The sequence below is a fragment of the Grammomys surdaster genome, unplaced genomic scaffold (genome assembly GCF_004785775.1).
Source record: "Grammomys surdaster isolate TR1022 unplaced genomic scaffold, NIH_TR_1.0 141, whole genome shotgun sequence".
In the NCBI taxonomy this organism is placed as follows: Eukaryota; Metazoa; Chordata; class Mammalia; order Rodentia; family Muridae; genus Grammomys; species Grammomys surdaster.
Window position 1 is genome coordinate 2806628 of NW_021604599.1, and position 15002 is coordinate 2821629.

The 15002-nt window shown below is 42.1% G+C and overlaps 1 pseudogene; it reads right to left on the reverse strand.

Annotated features, from left to right (window-relative positions):
• Positions 1–1375: 1375 nt before the first annotated feature.
• On the reverse strand, positions 1376–12574 carry LOC114618329 (annotated as a pseudogene).
• Positions 12575–15002: the final 2428 nt, after the last annotated feature.

Below are 15002 nucleotides of genomic sequence, written 5' to 3' on the forward strand. Positions count from 1 at the left end.
GAGATAGTGGAACATTGGACCAGGAGTCAATGGAATGTTTCCTCAAGCCGTGGCTCTGCCAGCAGCTGGGTAGCATGTATCCCTGAGTGAATTCCATCAGGGCTTCTGTTTTCCCACCCATAAAAGAACAAGGCAAAGCAGTGGCACCCAAAACTGAATAGCAGCCTTGATCACACAGATTTTCTAATTTCCATGTAAGGGCTTGCTTTCGTTGCTCATGCTTTTGTGTCTCTCATGGATCTCCTCTCCATCTGGGTTAAGAATTGTCTCCTCCAAGAATGTCAATGTTATTAAAAAGGATAAAATATATATATATTGTTTCTGTTGGGAGAGAGTAGATAGGCAGAGAAGTTCACCTTCTAGACTCAGTCACTATCTAGACCCCAGGTGAGCACCCCTGGCTAACAGGCTCAGAAGCAGACAGAGCTGGTGGACAAGAACATTTACAACTCCCCTCCATCATCAGCAGTGCTGAGATCATACTGAGCCCCAGCAGTCTGTGCTTTCTCAGAGTATCAGGAGTTGTGATGGTTTGTATATGCTCAGCCTAGGGAGTGGCATGATTAGAAGATGTGGCCCTGTTGGAGTAGCTATGGCCTTGTTGGAGTTAATGTGTCACTGTGGGTGTGGGCTAGAAGACCCTCATCCTAGCTGCCTGGAAGCCAATGTTCTGCTAGCAGCCTCCAGATGACGATGTAGAACTCTCAGCTCCTTCTTTAGCACCATGCCTGCCTGGATGCTGCCCTGTTCCTGCCTTGATGATAATGGACTGAACCTCTGAACCTGTAAGCCACACCCAACTGAATGTTGTCCCTTATAAGACTTGCCTTGATCATGGTGTCTGTCCACAGTAGTAAAACCCTAACTAAAATAGGGTACTCTCTGGAAGGAGGGTGCAGGAATTTTGGATGTTTACCTCAAGGATTGTTTGCAAAGAATGTGAATAATGGAAGGTGTGCAAGGAAGAAAAACAATATTTCAAGCCAAAAGGGATTTGTTCATTTTAAGTTTACACTCAATAATTCAAGGGCAGGAGAGAACATGTATTCCAGTGACCCAGCAACTTCTCTAGATGTTTTTATCAGATCTGGCTTCTGTGCTTAGCTCTGCTCCTTGGCTGTGTAACTTTAGGTATATGTCTTCAGCAGTACTCGCTTTCCTGAAGGTATTATGGAGATAAAGGTTGGACTCGCCCTAAGATCCCACAAGGAAGACTGAATAGCATTCCTCATGCCCACCATGACCCCACTTTATAGTAAGTTTTCAACTGTAAAGTTCATATAAATATAAGTATATCATATCTTTCTGTCTTACAGTAATTGCATCTCAACAGGGAATTTTTGGAGGAAAAGAAGTGAAATAATTAAATTAAGAACTATTCATTACTGAGCTTCTTTCCTTCCTGAGTTTGAGTGTTGATAATGTTCTCTTTCTTGGACTGGAGGTACAGCTCAGCAACAGAGAACTTGCTGAGCATCTGCAAGGCTTTGGGTTCAAGCTCCAGCACTAGGCAAAAAACCCAAAACAACAACAAAAAAGTAAAACAAAGAAAAATAATTTTAATGAAATTATGGAGAATACTTAATAGCAAGCATGATGAGATGACATAAATAGCAAGTCTAAGCCAGCCAGCATAAATATGCACAGCTTATCGCATGTGTGAAATGCATGCGTGTTGAGGCCACTGGCATCTTAGTCATTGGCAGCTTGATAAGGTAGGGAGAAGACACTGAACCATGTTTCTCATTGTATCATGGAAATTTTTCCTAGTCTTGAATGAGGAGTTAGAGAAAGGGGGGAAAAGATATCAACCCCTCAACACATCTTGTTCCTGAATGCAGAGGTCTCTTTTCATTAAAGAAAGTTTTATGTTAAATTCTTTCACTTGTATCTCAGTACCCTTCTTTATCCGGTTGTGCAATTTTGATCCTGGGGCTGTTCAAACACCAGCTGCTCCTGCCAGGTTGGAGGAAGAAGAAAGATGTGTGTTTACATGGCTTCTGATCTGGGTACTGTCGGATCACACTATGAGGTCTTTCCAGATTGAAGATACTCTTGCACACCGGCAGCTGATTCCAATCTGCAGTCTTTCCAGTGTTTAGAAAAACAACTTCATTGTGCTTCTAACCTCAGACATACTAAGGAGCCAGTATCTACCCTGCAGGGTTTTGGTCTCTAGCCCATGGGGCTCCTTTATTCCAACCCAGAGGCAACAGGTCAAGCTAAGTTACATTCCAAAAGCCCTTTCTTTTCAAGCACTGGAGACTGAAGCGCATACCTGCACATCCTAGGCAAGCACTCCACCACTGAACCATACCCCCTGCCCAGCTGACACATCCCTATTGTAGAGGTCTGAGTTTGATTTCTCCAAAGCCCCTACTCTAGTTACCTAAGACCCAAGTTGTCAGCTGCTTCCCTCTGCTTCTCCAGACCCTGTCCTGGAGGCTGCTTCTGGCAGTAGACATCCCATGATATCTTTGTGGTCTTTTGTTTTCTATTGTTTGGCCACCTAGTTATTGGCTTTTGATTAAATTCTCTCAGCTAAGTAATCAACGTGGCTTCTGTCTCCCATGACAGTACAAATAAGTCTATTTTCAAGAATGCTTTAAAAACCATCACATCTATAGATTAAAATAACCAATCCAACAGCATCGCCATTCCTAAGCAGCATCCTGTCTTCAGTTATACTCCTCAGTATTATTTAAATATTGAAAAGCAAGAAAGTCCTAAGCTCATCTGTTCTAACCCAGGCAGACTTTGGTAGTTCCTTTCCTCTGGGACATGTATTTTAAATTGAACCACATGAACATCAGTTTGGTGAGGGATGGGCTAGGACATGCATTCACTTGAGGGTCAACTCACTTCAGAAAATTTTCTCTGGACCCAAAGCTTCACTCTGCCTTTCACTGCACCACAGAACACTTTTCTGCTACTTCATTGGTATAGAGAATGACAAACTAATCATGAGCATAAAGAGAAAATGGGGAGGGCAGGGCTGGGCAGGAGCAATTCTGTGAAGTATTTCCTCTATTTCTGGGGCTGTCTCTTGTACATCTCCTAACAACCCAGTGTTTCTGTTATCCATATACCTAGTTCACAGGTGAGTGCACTGAGTCTCAGAGGCAGTAAATGGCTAATCTGCTCTGGGGGTATCCTTACAGTCAGATTCGAGTACAGCCCCACATGAGATTCAAATCCCTCTTTCCTTTAGAAAACACTACCTGCATGTAGAGAGAGACAGAGCTCAGCTGGTGAAAGTGCTTGCCATCTAAGCCCAACTGCCTGAGTTCCACCCAGGGAACTAATGTGAACAATCAGATGTGGTGGTGGCCATGGAGTGCCAGGACTCGTGAAGCAATGTGAGAGACAGAATACAGAGACTGGTCAAAAGCTCCAGGGCTAGCTAGCCTGGAGCATACCGTGTGGCAGAAATAAGGGACACCCTGCCTTACAAGGCAATAATTAGTTCCTGAAAGTTGGTCTCTGACTTCCACATGTATTCGAGGGCATGTATGCACACACGTGCGCACACACACACACATACACACATGTGCACAAACACATGCGCACACACACAGACACAGGCACACACACACACATACAAACTGCCTCTCAATTCTAGGAATAAAGTATAGTGATAATGCTATAAACAGATATTATTTATTGGCCACACAAACACAAGTCCAATAGTCATTTTATTCATTCTCATAGTCCTAAATGCCCCCCCCGACCTTTATAAAACCTTTACTGTCTTCTATCAAGTTTTCTGAACTTAAGTCTCAGGGAACTTAAGAGCAGTCAAATACCTGCATAACGCAATTCTCTAATATTTCTTCAGTGGTGCTTGGCATACAAAGAAGCCTTCAGTAAAAACATCTTGACTGAGAAAAATAAATATGGGTTCAGGAGTAAAGTTTGATGGAGGTAAAGATGTGACTGACATTTTGAAGAAGAGAGAAAGCTGAGATGTTTGCACTGGAAACCATGGTGACAAAATGGAAGAGAGATGGAAACAGCAAGGGCGAGATGAGCAAGCTTCAGTCAGCCTCCAGCCCACAGCCAATGGAGGAAATAGGCCCTGCCCTGTAGTAGTACAAGTACCACTTCTTAATCTCTGCTGTATTTCACATCTTGTGAAAGCCTGTGTCACAGATCTTCAGTAAATGTGGTTTTATGAATAACTGTACATTAATATGTGTAGAACAGTTGCGAGGGAAAAGGGGAACCAATAAATACTATGATACGATGCTGTATAACTTCCTATGACAAATTCTCATCACCAGTGTGATTTCTGTTCAACATAATTTATGTTTTGGGGAACTAGGTTAAAACAAAACTTCAGCATATGTGTATTTGTGGTATACACATGTGTGCATATGTGTGTGCCAGTTTGCTCGCCTGCAAGAGTTCAGATGGAGCTGAGAGAGGTGAACGTCAGCCAGACTCACTGGCTGACCCATGATTCCAAGGATCCTTCTATCTCCACCCTCCACCCCAAGCATAGGCCTTACAGGTGCCCATGGCCATGCTTCATCTTTTACGAGGCTGTTAGAGATCCAAACTTGGGTCTTTATATTCATGCAGCAAGCACTTTAACCACTGAGCCATCTCCACGGCCTAAGACTTCTGAAGTCAGCTAGATTTTCCCTCAACACCATTTCTTACCATTTCTCCCTTTTCAGGGAGCCCTTGCTGTGTGCCACGTCTCTCCCTCTACCCTACCCTACTCCTATCTCCTACTAGGATGACTTGGACATTGCCTCATCCTTCACATTCGGGCTTCAACCCTACCAACTGCCCAATCAGAGAGTAATATACCCATGGAGTCACCAAGGGCTGAGATATGGATGTGGATAAAATCTCATTGCCAAGTTATGAGAACATCAAATGTTTTGTGCTCCTTCCTGTCGCTTTTCTAATGAGTGACGAACAACAGCCATGACATAAATGACACTAAACACTCTGAGGAATACTTGCATCCCCAGACATTCAAAACTCATCGCAAAAGGAAGATTTCACTGACGGGTGGTTATTTTAATAGGCACCAGGTAATGAGAGAGATATCCTGGATTATAATGTATAGTTAAAATAACACAAATGTATACACATACATAAGCATATGCATATATTTATAGTTATTTACACTTGTTAGTAATTATCTGTCCATGTTAAATGGGCTCCACAACACTGAGTAAACTCCTGATGTAATACATTGGTTGGATTCATAGAAAGACAAGCCAAGAAACAGATAGGTAATAAGTAGGCCGGCAAATGCCAAGGCCAGTGCAGCCTGAAAAGGAGGGGGATGATAGGCGGAGACACAAGACTTTGGACTAACTTCAAGAATGAACAAATGTTTTATTTTCCTGCTGCTGTGGGAAAACAATATATATATTGTTTAGCTAACTACTAGAGTCAGCATTCAACCAAGGCTTGAGCAAACAGAATCTTTGACCCCCTCCACTGAGTTCTTCCTCCTAGACTTCCATCCCTTTTCATGTTGCTTTGGCCCAGAGGGCATTGCCCCTAGGTTTTATCTAATCTCTGCAGTTTTTCATAGTCACTGGGCCACATCAGGTTCAGGGTTATGTTTGAGAAAGGAGCTGTAGAGAATCTGGACCCCAGTTAATAAATGGTCTACACTGATGACAACATCAATAAAATCTTGTTGCCTATTTAATAATAAAAAAAAATGACAAGAATTGACATGGCGAGAAGAGAAAATGAAAGCTACCCTGGCATAGATGCAAGATTCTGCAACTGCTAGAGCTGGAGAAACAAAAGAAAGAATTTGAAATTAAATCTTAGATGGTTAGTCTCATTGAGATAGAAAAAGTACAATTTAAAAATGTGTTTTAAAGGAGGAGAAGATAGCCAAGCATAATTTTAGTCCATACTTGTAGTCCAGAGAGTCAGGAGTTCAATGTCATTACTACGTAGCAAGTTAAAAGCCAGCCTGGACTCTATGAGACACAACCCCCACAATGTCAACATTGCTTAATGTCAAGCATTGTAATATGATTCTGTCACTGAGGAAAATCCCTGACATATTAAAAATTATATCCATAGTTTCAAATGATTGAAAATGACACACACTGATATAAAATGGAAATTAATATAACCTCTTCAAATTGTAGTATTAAAGAACTTAAGAGACCCAGCAACTAGACTGCAACATCGGTCAGTTTAGAGTCAAAGACATGACTTTTAAAACATACAGTATATTTAGAGAACTCTGAATATTAGAATCAAATATTTGAAATTAAGGAAATAAGCCAGGCTCAGAGATAAATAATCCTTGATATTGTTTATATATGGAATCTTAAAAGGTTGCTTCTGGGATGAGAGAAAAAAGGGAGCAGGATCAGGTATAGGAAGAGACAGGAGAAAAATACAGAGGGTCAGGAAACTGAACAGAAATATGTAGCAGTGGGGGATGGGGAACTGGGGGTAGCCACTACAAAGTCCCAGATGCTAGGGAAGAAAGAGGTTCCCAGTATCCAATGGGGATGACATTAACTGAAATACCCAACAAACAGGAGATAAAACCTGAAGGAGCTAAAGGGGCTTGCAATCCCATAGGAAGAACAACAATATCAACCAACCAGACCCCACAGAGCTCCCAGGGACTAAATCACCAACCAAAGAGTACACGTGGAAGGACCCATGGCTCCAGCTGCATATGTAGCAGAGGATGGCCTTATCTGGCATCAGTGAGAGGTGGGCCCTTGGTCCTGTGGAACCTTGATGCCCCAGCGTAGGGGGATGCTACAGCCATGAAGTGAGAATGGGTGGGCAGGTGAGGGAAGCACCCTCACAGAGGCAAAGGGAAGGGGGTATAGGATGGGGGTTGTGAAGAGAAAACCGGGAAGGGGGACAACATTTGAAATGTAAATAAATAAAGTAACCAATAAAAAAAAAGTCGCTCCTCCTGAGTAGAGAGTAGGTTGGTGGTTATCAAAGGCCAGGGGAGGAGGGCCTGAAAAGAGGACACGCTGGCTGGTGAGTCCCCTGATACAGTCAGGAAGAACTGAACTATTTTCCAGTTGCATTTTTTAAAAAGAGTCTTTATGTTAAACAGCTGTCTTGTCCAACAGGTAACTTCTGGGCACATAGGGCTAATTAAGTTTGGATTTAAGCCACAGTTTGAAAATCGTAAGAACTTTACTTCTTTTGTGACAGTGGCTAGGTATCAAACCCTCCTGAGCCACAGCCAGCTGGTGGTTGCAGCAGAGAATACTTACACAGAATACTTCCATCACTGCGAAGTTCCATCGGACAGCACGGAAGGATTCACAGTCACACAGCCACTAATGATTATACAAACTGGGGCCTGCTTTAAAATAAACCATGGATGCTGAAGGAGAACAGGAGTGGCCCTAAACATAACAAGACTTATCTTGAGGGGTTAATCTCTGCAGCTGGGTCTTGAAGAAGAAGGAATTTTATGTATTTATTTATCTATTTATTTATTTATCTATCTATTTATTTTTACTTTTTAAAAATCAAATTGTAATTTTTACTTATCCACACAGGGGTTATAAACTCGAAAAGGCAGGATGTGGAGAAGGGGATGACACCGGAGTGTGGGTGTTCAGGGGGAGTACAGATATCTTTCAGAACAGGATATCAGCTGGGTGGAGGTTCAGGGGACAGGTCGCTATGACTCTGCCTATGATTCACTTGTCCTTATCTAAGTTGGTACTATACGCCAAGGCTGCCTATTTACAAGGTCTATGACTACTCAGGCTGGCAAATTTCCACAAAAGCTGCCTGTTTACAATAGCTTATAGCCATCTGTTTCAGTATTTTTCCACAGAGACCCAAGACTTTGTGTCAGCAGGCATGTATGACAGGCCTGTTGCTGATTTTAGGCCTATGGCTGATTTTAGGCCTGAGGAAGAAGGAATTATATAATTCTCTCTGCTAACTGTGTATTGAAATTTTTCTAGAAGAGAGAGTGAAGACTTTTGCAACATTCCTTGCCCCAGCCACTCAAGGCATGGGGTACATTTGCCTATGAATATTCATTTTCTTACAAAAAATAGTAAAAAATGGTCCACATGTGTATTTGACAGCATGTCACATATTGTTGATATTTTGGCATGTGTGGTGTCCAGTACTTTGTGATTATTACGTAAAATGCCCCGAAAGCTTTTTACCCAGCATATGAAGTCATTCTTTCTAACTGCTACTACTCAGTTTTACACCGCATTTAAACAGTCCAATGTGGATGACTGCACAGAGTAGATACGAGACAGTCCTGAAATGTGAATGGAGAAGATCGGAAGTTACCACCCTGAGAGGAAATGGATCTGACTGAAGTAACTGAGAGAAGAAATAAGCCCACAAACCTGCAGTTAATGAGGTTTTGACAAAGCTTTCAGGAAATCACAATGCGAACAGGATCGTGTCTTCAGTGGGATAATCTTCAATAGATGGCACTTGGGAAATGGAGTATTCACGTCCAGAAGAATGGGCACAGACCTTTTCTCACTGTGTAAGAATCAGTTATAAAGAATCAGTTATCAGAGCGAGGACTCACAAAATGAAGACCCCCAGATGAACAGCACTGAGGAAATGCGTGGGGAAAGCTCTGTGGCGTACAGAAGAGATCTCTCAGATGTGACCTCAGGAGCCTGCAGGCAATGGGCTGAGGGGATCTCATCAACCTGAAAGGTTTCCATTGACAAGGAAAGAATTAATGATAACCCATAGATCTGGATATTTGTAAATAGTATTTCAGATAAGGTAATAAAATCTAAAATTTGCAAAGAAGTCAACAGCAAGACAATAATCTCTTAAGTATAGGCAAAGGTCCTAAACGAGCATTTCTTAAGACAAGACATACAAATGGGGAATGCATTTGAAAAAATACTCAACATCTATAATCACCACAGGCATGCAAATCTAAACCACAATGCCTATCACTGTACATCTGTTATACTGCTTGCTGTCTTTTAAAACAAAGATAACGTGGGAACGGATGTGGAAAGGGGGAATTCATACACTGTTGCTGATCATGTAAAACAGTACAGTCATTCTGGAAACTGTGAAAGCTCTTCGAGGCACTAAAAGGAGAATTACCATATGATTCAGCCACCTCGATACTCAGCATGGCCGCTGAGTGAGTGAAAGTGGTGAGCCAAAGGAATCTCCAGACTAGAACGCTCACAGCACCATTACTCAGAATGCCTAATATATGGGAAGACGCCAGGCGCCCATCGGCGGATGAATGCATGTTTTAAAAGACGTGGTTTCTGTGTGGAATGGGATACCATCGTGTTTAAACAAAGAGAGAGAGAGACAGAGAGAGAGAGAGAGAGAGAGAGAGAGAGAGAGAGAGAGAGAAACAGGGCATTCTGTCAATGCGGCAGTGTGGACAAACCTGGATGGTGCTCTATTGAATGAAGCTAAGCACAGAAATAAACACTACAGGATCTCACTTATGTGAGAAATCTTTAAAAGTTTCGCTCGTATGTTAAGTAGAGAATGGAGTGGTGATCACCAAAGGCCATTGGAGGGAGGGACTGAAAAGGGCACACACTAGGCAGTGGGTGTAAAGTTAGTGAGACAGGAAGGGTTCATGCTGGTCACAGGGCAAAGCAGTTAAAATGCAGTAATATTTCAGACTACATAAAGGAGTATTTAAATCTTTTCACAGGGAAAGGATATGGGATTGTGATGATGGGTTGGACAGTTGGCCTGATTGACCATTCCATAATGTGTACATGTATCAGAATATTATCTCATAACTACATACGACTATTTGTCGATTGAAAATAAACTAAGTTTACAGGAGTAAACTTATGTGCTGTTTGGGGCTGAGAGACACTGAGAGGATAAAGCTATAGAGTTGCTTCTCTCCTTGGACACTTACATAGACTCAGATATGGATCTCAGGTCATCAGACTTACAGATCAAGCAATTTACCCACTGAGCTATCGTGTTGAGCCCATAACCCAGCTTTATAGGTGAAAAAAAAGGAATTATATTACATTGCGGCTTCAGTGCATGAACTCTGCTGATCCTGCTTCTTAAGTATGAGGAGTGAGAGACAACAGGGCAAGGGGTTGTGTTGGATAAATAGCAATGCAGGTCCCCAAAGAGACCTTACTCCTGTGGGAAGGAAGGGCTAATGAGTTCTGTTCAGAGATGCTGCAATCAGGCATCCCTCTGCGGCTAGAGGGAGGAAACCATTGGCCACATGCATCTAAAGTCAGCAGAGAGACAGAGACCCTAAGGCGCTGGCATTCTGTGACTAAAACAAGGAGAGTGAATTAAATGACCTCTGATTCTTCTGGACCTCGTTCCCATCTCCATCTCTTCATCCCCGGGAACACACAGACAGAGCGGAGTTTTCCCAAGCCAGCCCCACGGTATTCTGCCATGTGGCGTGACTGGAGCTTGTACAAGCATCTTTTGTGAACACAAAAAGCAATGGAATTAGTGTTTCAAGGGGTTACAGGGTGGAAGAGAAGGCCAGGGAGTTCTGATTATTATTCTAGTCAGCTATGTCAGTAATAACAAAAGCCTAACCTGATTAGTGCAATGGGCACGAAAATGAGGGAACGGACTTGGAGAATAATTGTGTTAATTAATTACTCTTTGAGGATTCAAGGCACATGGGCCCACTCAGAACATCTCAAGTGATAGATTCTGAAGAGGACTGAGGAAAATAAAAAATGAAACCATTTAGAGCAGAGAAATGGCTCACTGTCAGGATGTTACATAACTCATGTATCCTGTTACTTCAAGTTGACTCAGATTTCGAACTACACATGACTTCAGTGCCCCATAGCTTTTACTTTTAGACTGCTTTCCCTCCCTGTGTGTGCATTCTTTAGCATCTGGATGTCTCTTGATCTGTCTTACATTTTAACTCCTTATGTGGAAGATTGCTGGGTTGAACAAGCCATTAGCAAATATAGGCTAGACTCGTTAAGAAGCTTTACTATTTCCTTGTAGTTTTCTTCTGAGTCGTATCCTAATCCTTCTTTAGCTTTGCTTGCACATCATGAACAAAAACATCCTCTGGTGAAGTTCAAAATAAAAGTTTGGTTTGTTTGCACTCTTGCCAGGCGAAGCTGGTAGACATCTAACTCCTGGAAAGCTTCCCAAATGGTGAGTTTCTCACAGCTTCGTCCTTGGCTTTAAAGTCTAAAGAATGAGTTTTAAAATGTGCCATGATCGAATGTATTGCTCAAGATTAACCATACATATGTATCCACAGAATCTAAAAGATGAACGGTTGTGCCAATTTGTCAATTGGCAATGGGGAATTCTAACTTATCAGGACCTAAGTTGGACTTATCAGGACATGCCACTTACACATTGCCTCCACTAGGAAGACTCATCTGTGTCTGCGACAAGAAGAAATATATAGTCACCAACCCAAAAATTAAGCTCGAAGCGTAGAAGACAAGAGATTGAAGTACTAAGAGATACACTGCAAGAGAAACATAGAGATTGTGAATCTTGACAGTGAAGGAAAGTGCCAGGATGAGAGTGTGCAAAGCCCGCAAAGAAGCAAGTACACACAGGCCGTGAAGCAAGTCGACCCATGCATGCAGCTGACGGGTTTGTTCATGCAGCTCTGGTGCAACTTGGCACTAATCAATGAAAGGCACAGAACACTGAGCAATGAAAACAGAGCCAATTAGAACGACAGGAAAAAGAACTCTTAAGTCATAAAATGCTATGGAGGCATTCTGGAAATGTGCTGGTACATGTGTTTTTTAAAATCTTTTTTAATTTTGTAATTATATTTATGTACGGAAAACTTAGCAGTGTACATTTAGCCCAGTTTAGTGGTGAGTTCTTTAGTCTTTGCTTTTCCAGCTTGTCAGTGTGAGCCACAGACTTAGGACCCAGTACATTGCCTCCCCAGTGGTGGCGGATCTCGTCATATCTGCTATTCTAATTGGTCTTAATAGCTCCCACCAACTTCCAAGTTAACCTGTGTGAAGGCAACAGTGGTGCATGTCTTCCTGTGGACGAGGCGACCTAGCCTGGCCTTTCCCTTGATGATGCAGTAGGGCACCCCCATCTTTCTGCACAGGGCAGGCAGGAAAACCACCAGCTCAATGGGGTCTACATCATGGGCAGTCACCACCAGCTGAACCTTCTTGTTCTCCACCAAGGTGGTGACTGTATTGACTCCTGCTTGGAGGACAGATGGTCTCTTAGTTGGGATGTTCCCTTTGCCAGCAGCTTTCTTCTCAGCACAGACCAGTAGCCTTTGCTTCTTCTCTTGCTTTGTCTCTGGCCTGTACTTGTGGGCAAGCTTAAGCACTGAGTAGCTGTTTGCCTGTCCAGGGCCCGGGTGAACTGGTTAATGGCAGGAGGTTTTGAGCTGCTTATAGAGGATGGCTCTTTGCCGCTGCAGCCTGATGTAGTGGGGCCATTTGACAAAGCGTGTTAGATCTCTTTTGGGTTGGATGTCCTGCCCAGTGCCGAAGTTCTTGAGCCTGTTCTCAAACAAAGGATTGACTACCTCTTTGGCCTCCTGTTTCTTGTCGATTTTGGTGGGAGCTGGGGCCTTCTTCCCCTTGGCCTTCTTTCCTTTGGGCATCTTGCTCAGCTGATGGAGAGAGCTTTTCAGATCTTTGAGTCTCCATGTAAAATCAACATCCGGGGCTGGAAAGACAGCTCAATGGGTAAGATGCTTTCTGCACATGTCTAGCAACCTGAGTTCAATCCTTAGAACTCACACAGTGGAAGGAGAAATTGGATTCCTGAAAGCTGTCCTAACTATACATACACAGCATGGCATGCACATGCCTTCTTTCACACTCACTTAGTAGTAATAGTAATTAATAATAATAATAAGTAATCAACTACAACTACATAGTACATCAAAATGCATCACTTATGACATGAATAATAAGTTATCCCCACAAACCCTAAAACACAAGTAGTTACAAAACTCCCAGAAGAAAATATAAGAGAAAAATTCTGCAGCCTTTGGTGTACACAAAGATTTCTTAGGATAAAAAAATTCATGAACTATAAAATAAAAATTTATAGTTTGAACATCAATTTTTCAAAATTACCATATTAAAATAATTTATGCTTCAGAAGACACTGCTAATAGTAGTGAAAAGACAAGGCTGGCATCGTGGCAGACACCTGTAACCCCAACACTCTAGAAGGCTGCAAGTTTGAGAACAGCCTCAGCTACACAGTGAAACCTTGTCTCAAAAATTAGTAAGTAAATCAGCAACCCAAAATTATCTATACTATATATATATGATATTTATATAGCAAACAGCAGACTTGTGTTTCAAATAAAGAACACTTAAAATACAATAAAACAACTTGATTTTTTAATTGACAAAATATTTAAACAAACACTAGACAGGAAAAGATCAAAATAGCCCTATACCAATAAGAATATGAAAAAACATTCAACATTATTAATAAAAAAAATTAACACCAATAAGGTACAACTCTCCAGTCATTAGAATGGCCACACTCAGTCTGAAATATTACTTGATGAAGGCCTGTAAGCTCATCTGGTTTTGGAAAAGCCAGTGTCTGAGAGACCAGTGTTGGAGGAAAGAAAGGCTTTATTCTGGGGCCCAAGGAGAACGGAGTAGAAGCTTTTGCTGACAAATCAACTTCTTGACTCTGGGGAGTTGTGGGTCATAGACACAGTGGGAAAAATGAGGGAGAAAGACAGACCAGTGGAGGAGAGAGATATGCGTGCCTTCTCAGGGAAAAGATAGAGATATTTCAGGCATCATATCTTTTTGTTCGTTTCATGCTCCGGTGTTCCCAGTTATGGTGGCTGGTAGGTGTCATTTAAACTTGAAGGAGAGAGACAAAGCAAGTCCAGGTCAAGTGACCCTTGTGTCATAGCTGTAGACAAAACATTGCTTAGTGGTCCACATGTCCACACAGAGATGACTAGACTCTGACTCAAATACAAAGGCCACAGGGAGTCAAACACAGAACTCGGAGATGCCGAGGCTTTCCATCGTACCCTGCTAAGCCACCAGGCATCTGTAGGCCCAAGTAAAGAGTTAATGGTTTCCTCAAAAATAGACTCCAGGTCCCAGAGAAATAACCTGAATATCCTTTATCATCATATCCTGTGGTGCAAAGCTGTCTCACTGCAAAGCTAGCGGGAAACCAATCTCATGTCACCCTGCAGTGTAACCTCCAACACTAGGGATCATGTAAGTCAGTAAGAGCAAGTAGACTTACGGAGTGTATCTAGGTTTTTCCTCGGTAACAAAAATGCCAAGTGTTGGTGAAAGTAGAGACCAGCTGCTTTCTCAAGCACTGCTCATATGGGAAGAGGAAAATTATTATGGCACAAAAATCTATTAAAGGCTTGCAATATACCTACCTTAGGATTTCAGTCACCCCACTCCTAGATATTAACCCAAGAGAAACGTAAACATATATTTTTGCTCAATGACTTGTGTGAAAACATTCAAAGTGGTTTCATTTTAGCAGTCACTCCAAACTTAAAACAATATAAATGTTCATCAAGAGCTGGAATAAAATACCCATTTAAAAAGTATACTGAGCAATAAAAAGGAGCAGACTGCTAAGCCACCCTTAGCCGTGCCAACTGGATGAACTTCATTTATTTGAGTAAAGGAAGCCATACCAGAGGCGTGCCATTGCATAATCCACTTATATATATAAAGTTCTAGAAAATGAAAGTGAGAAACAGCTGATAATGACAGAAATCAGACTTGGTTTGCCTGGGCCAGGAGCAGGTAGGGGATTTGACTGTAATTAGACAATGAGAAAACGTTAAGACTATCCTCTTGGTACTGACACAAAGGTATTGTGTTGATCTGAATGAGAAGAGCCCCTGTAGGTTTTTATGCTTGCACTTGGTCTGCTGTTAGTTGAACTGTTTGGGAAGGATTAAGAGGTGTGGCCTTGTTTAAAGAGGTGTGTCATTGGGAGGTAGACTTACAAGTTTCAAAAATCTATGCCATTCTCTCTCTCTCTCTCTCTCTCTCTCTCTCTCTCTCTCT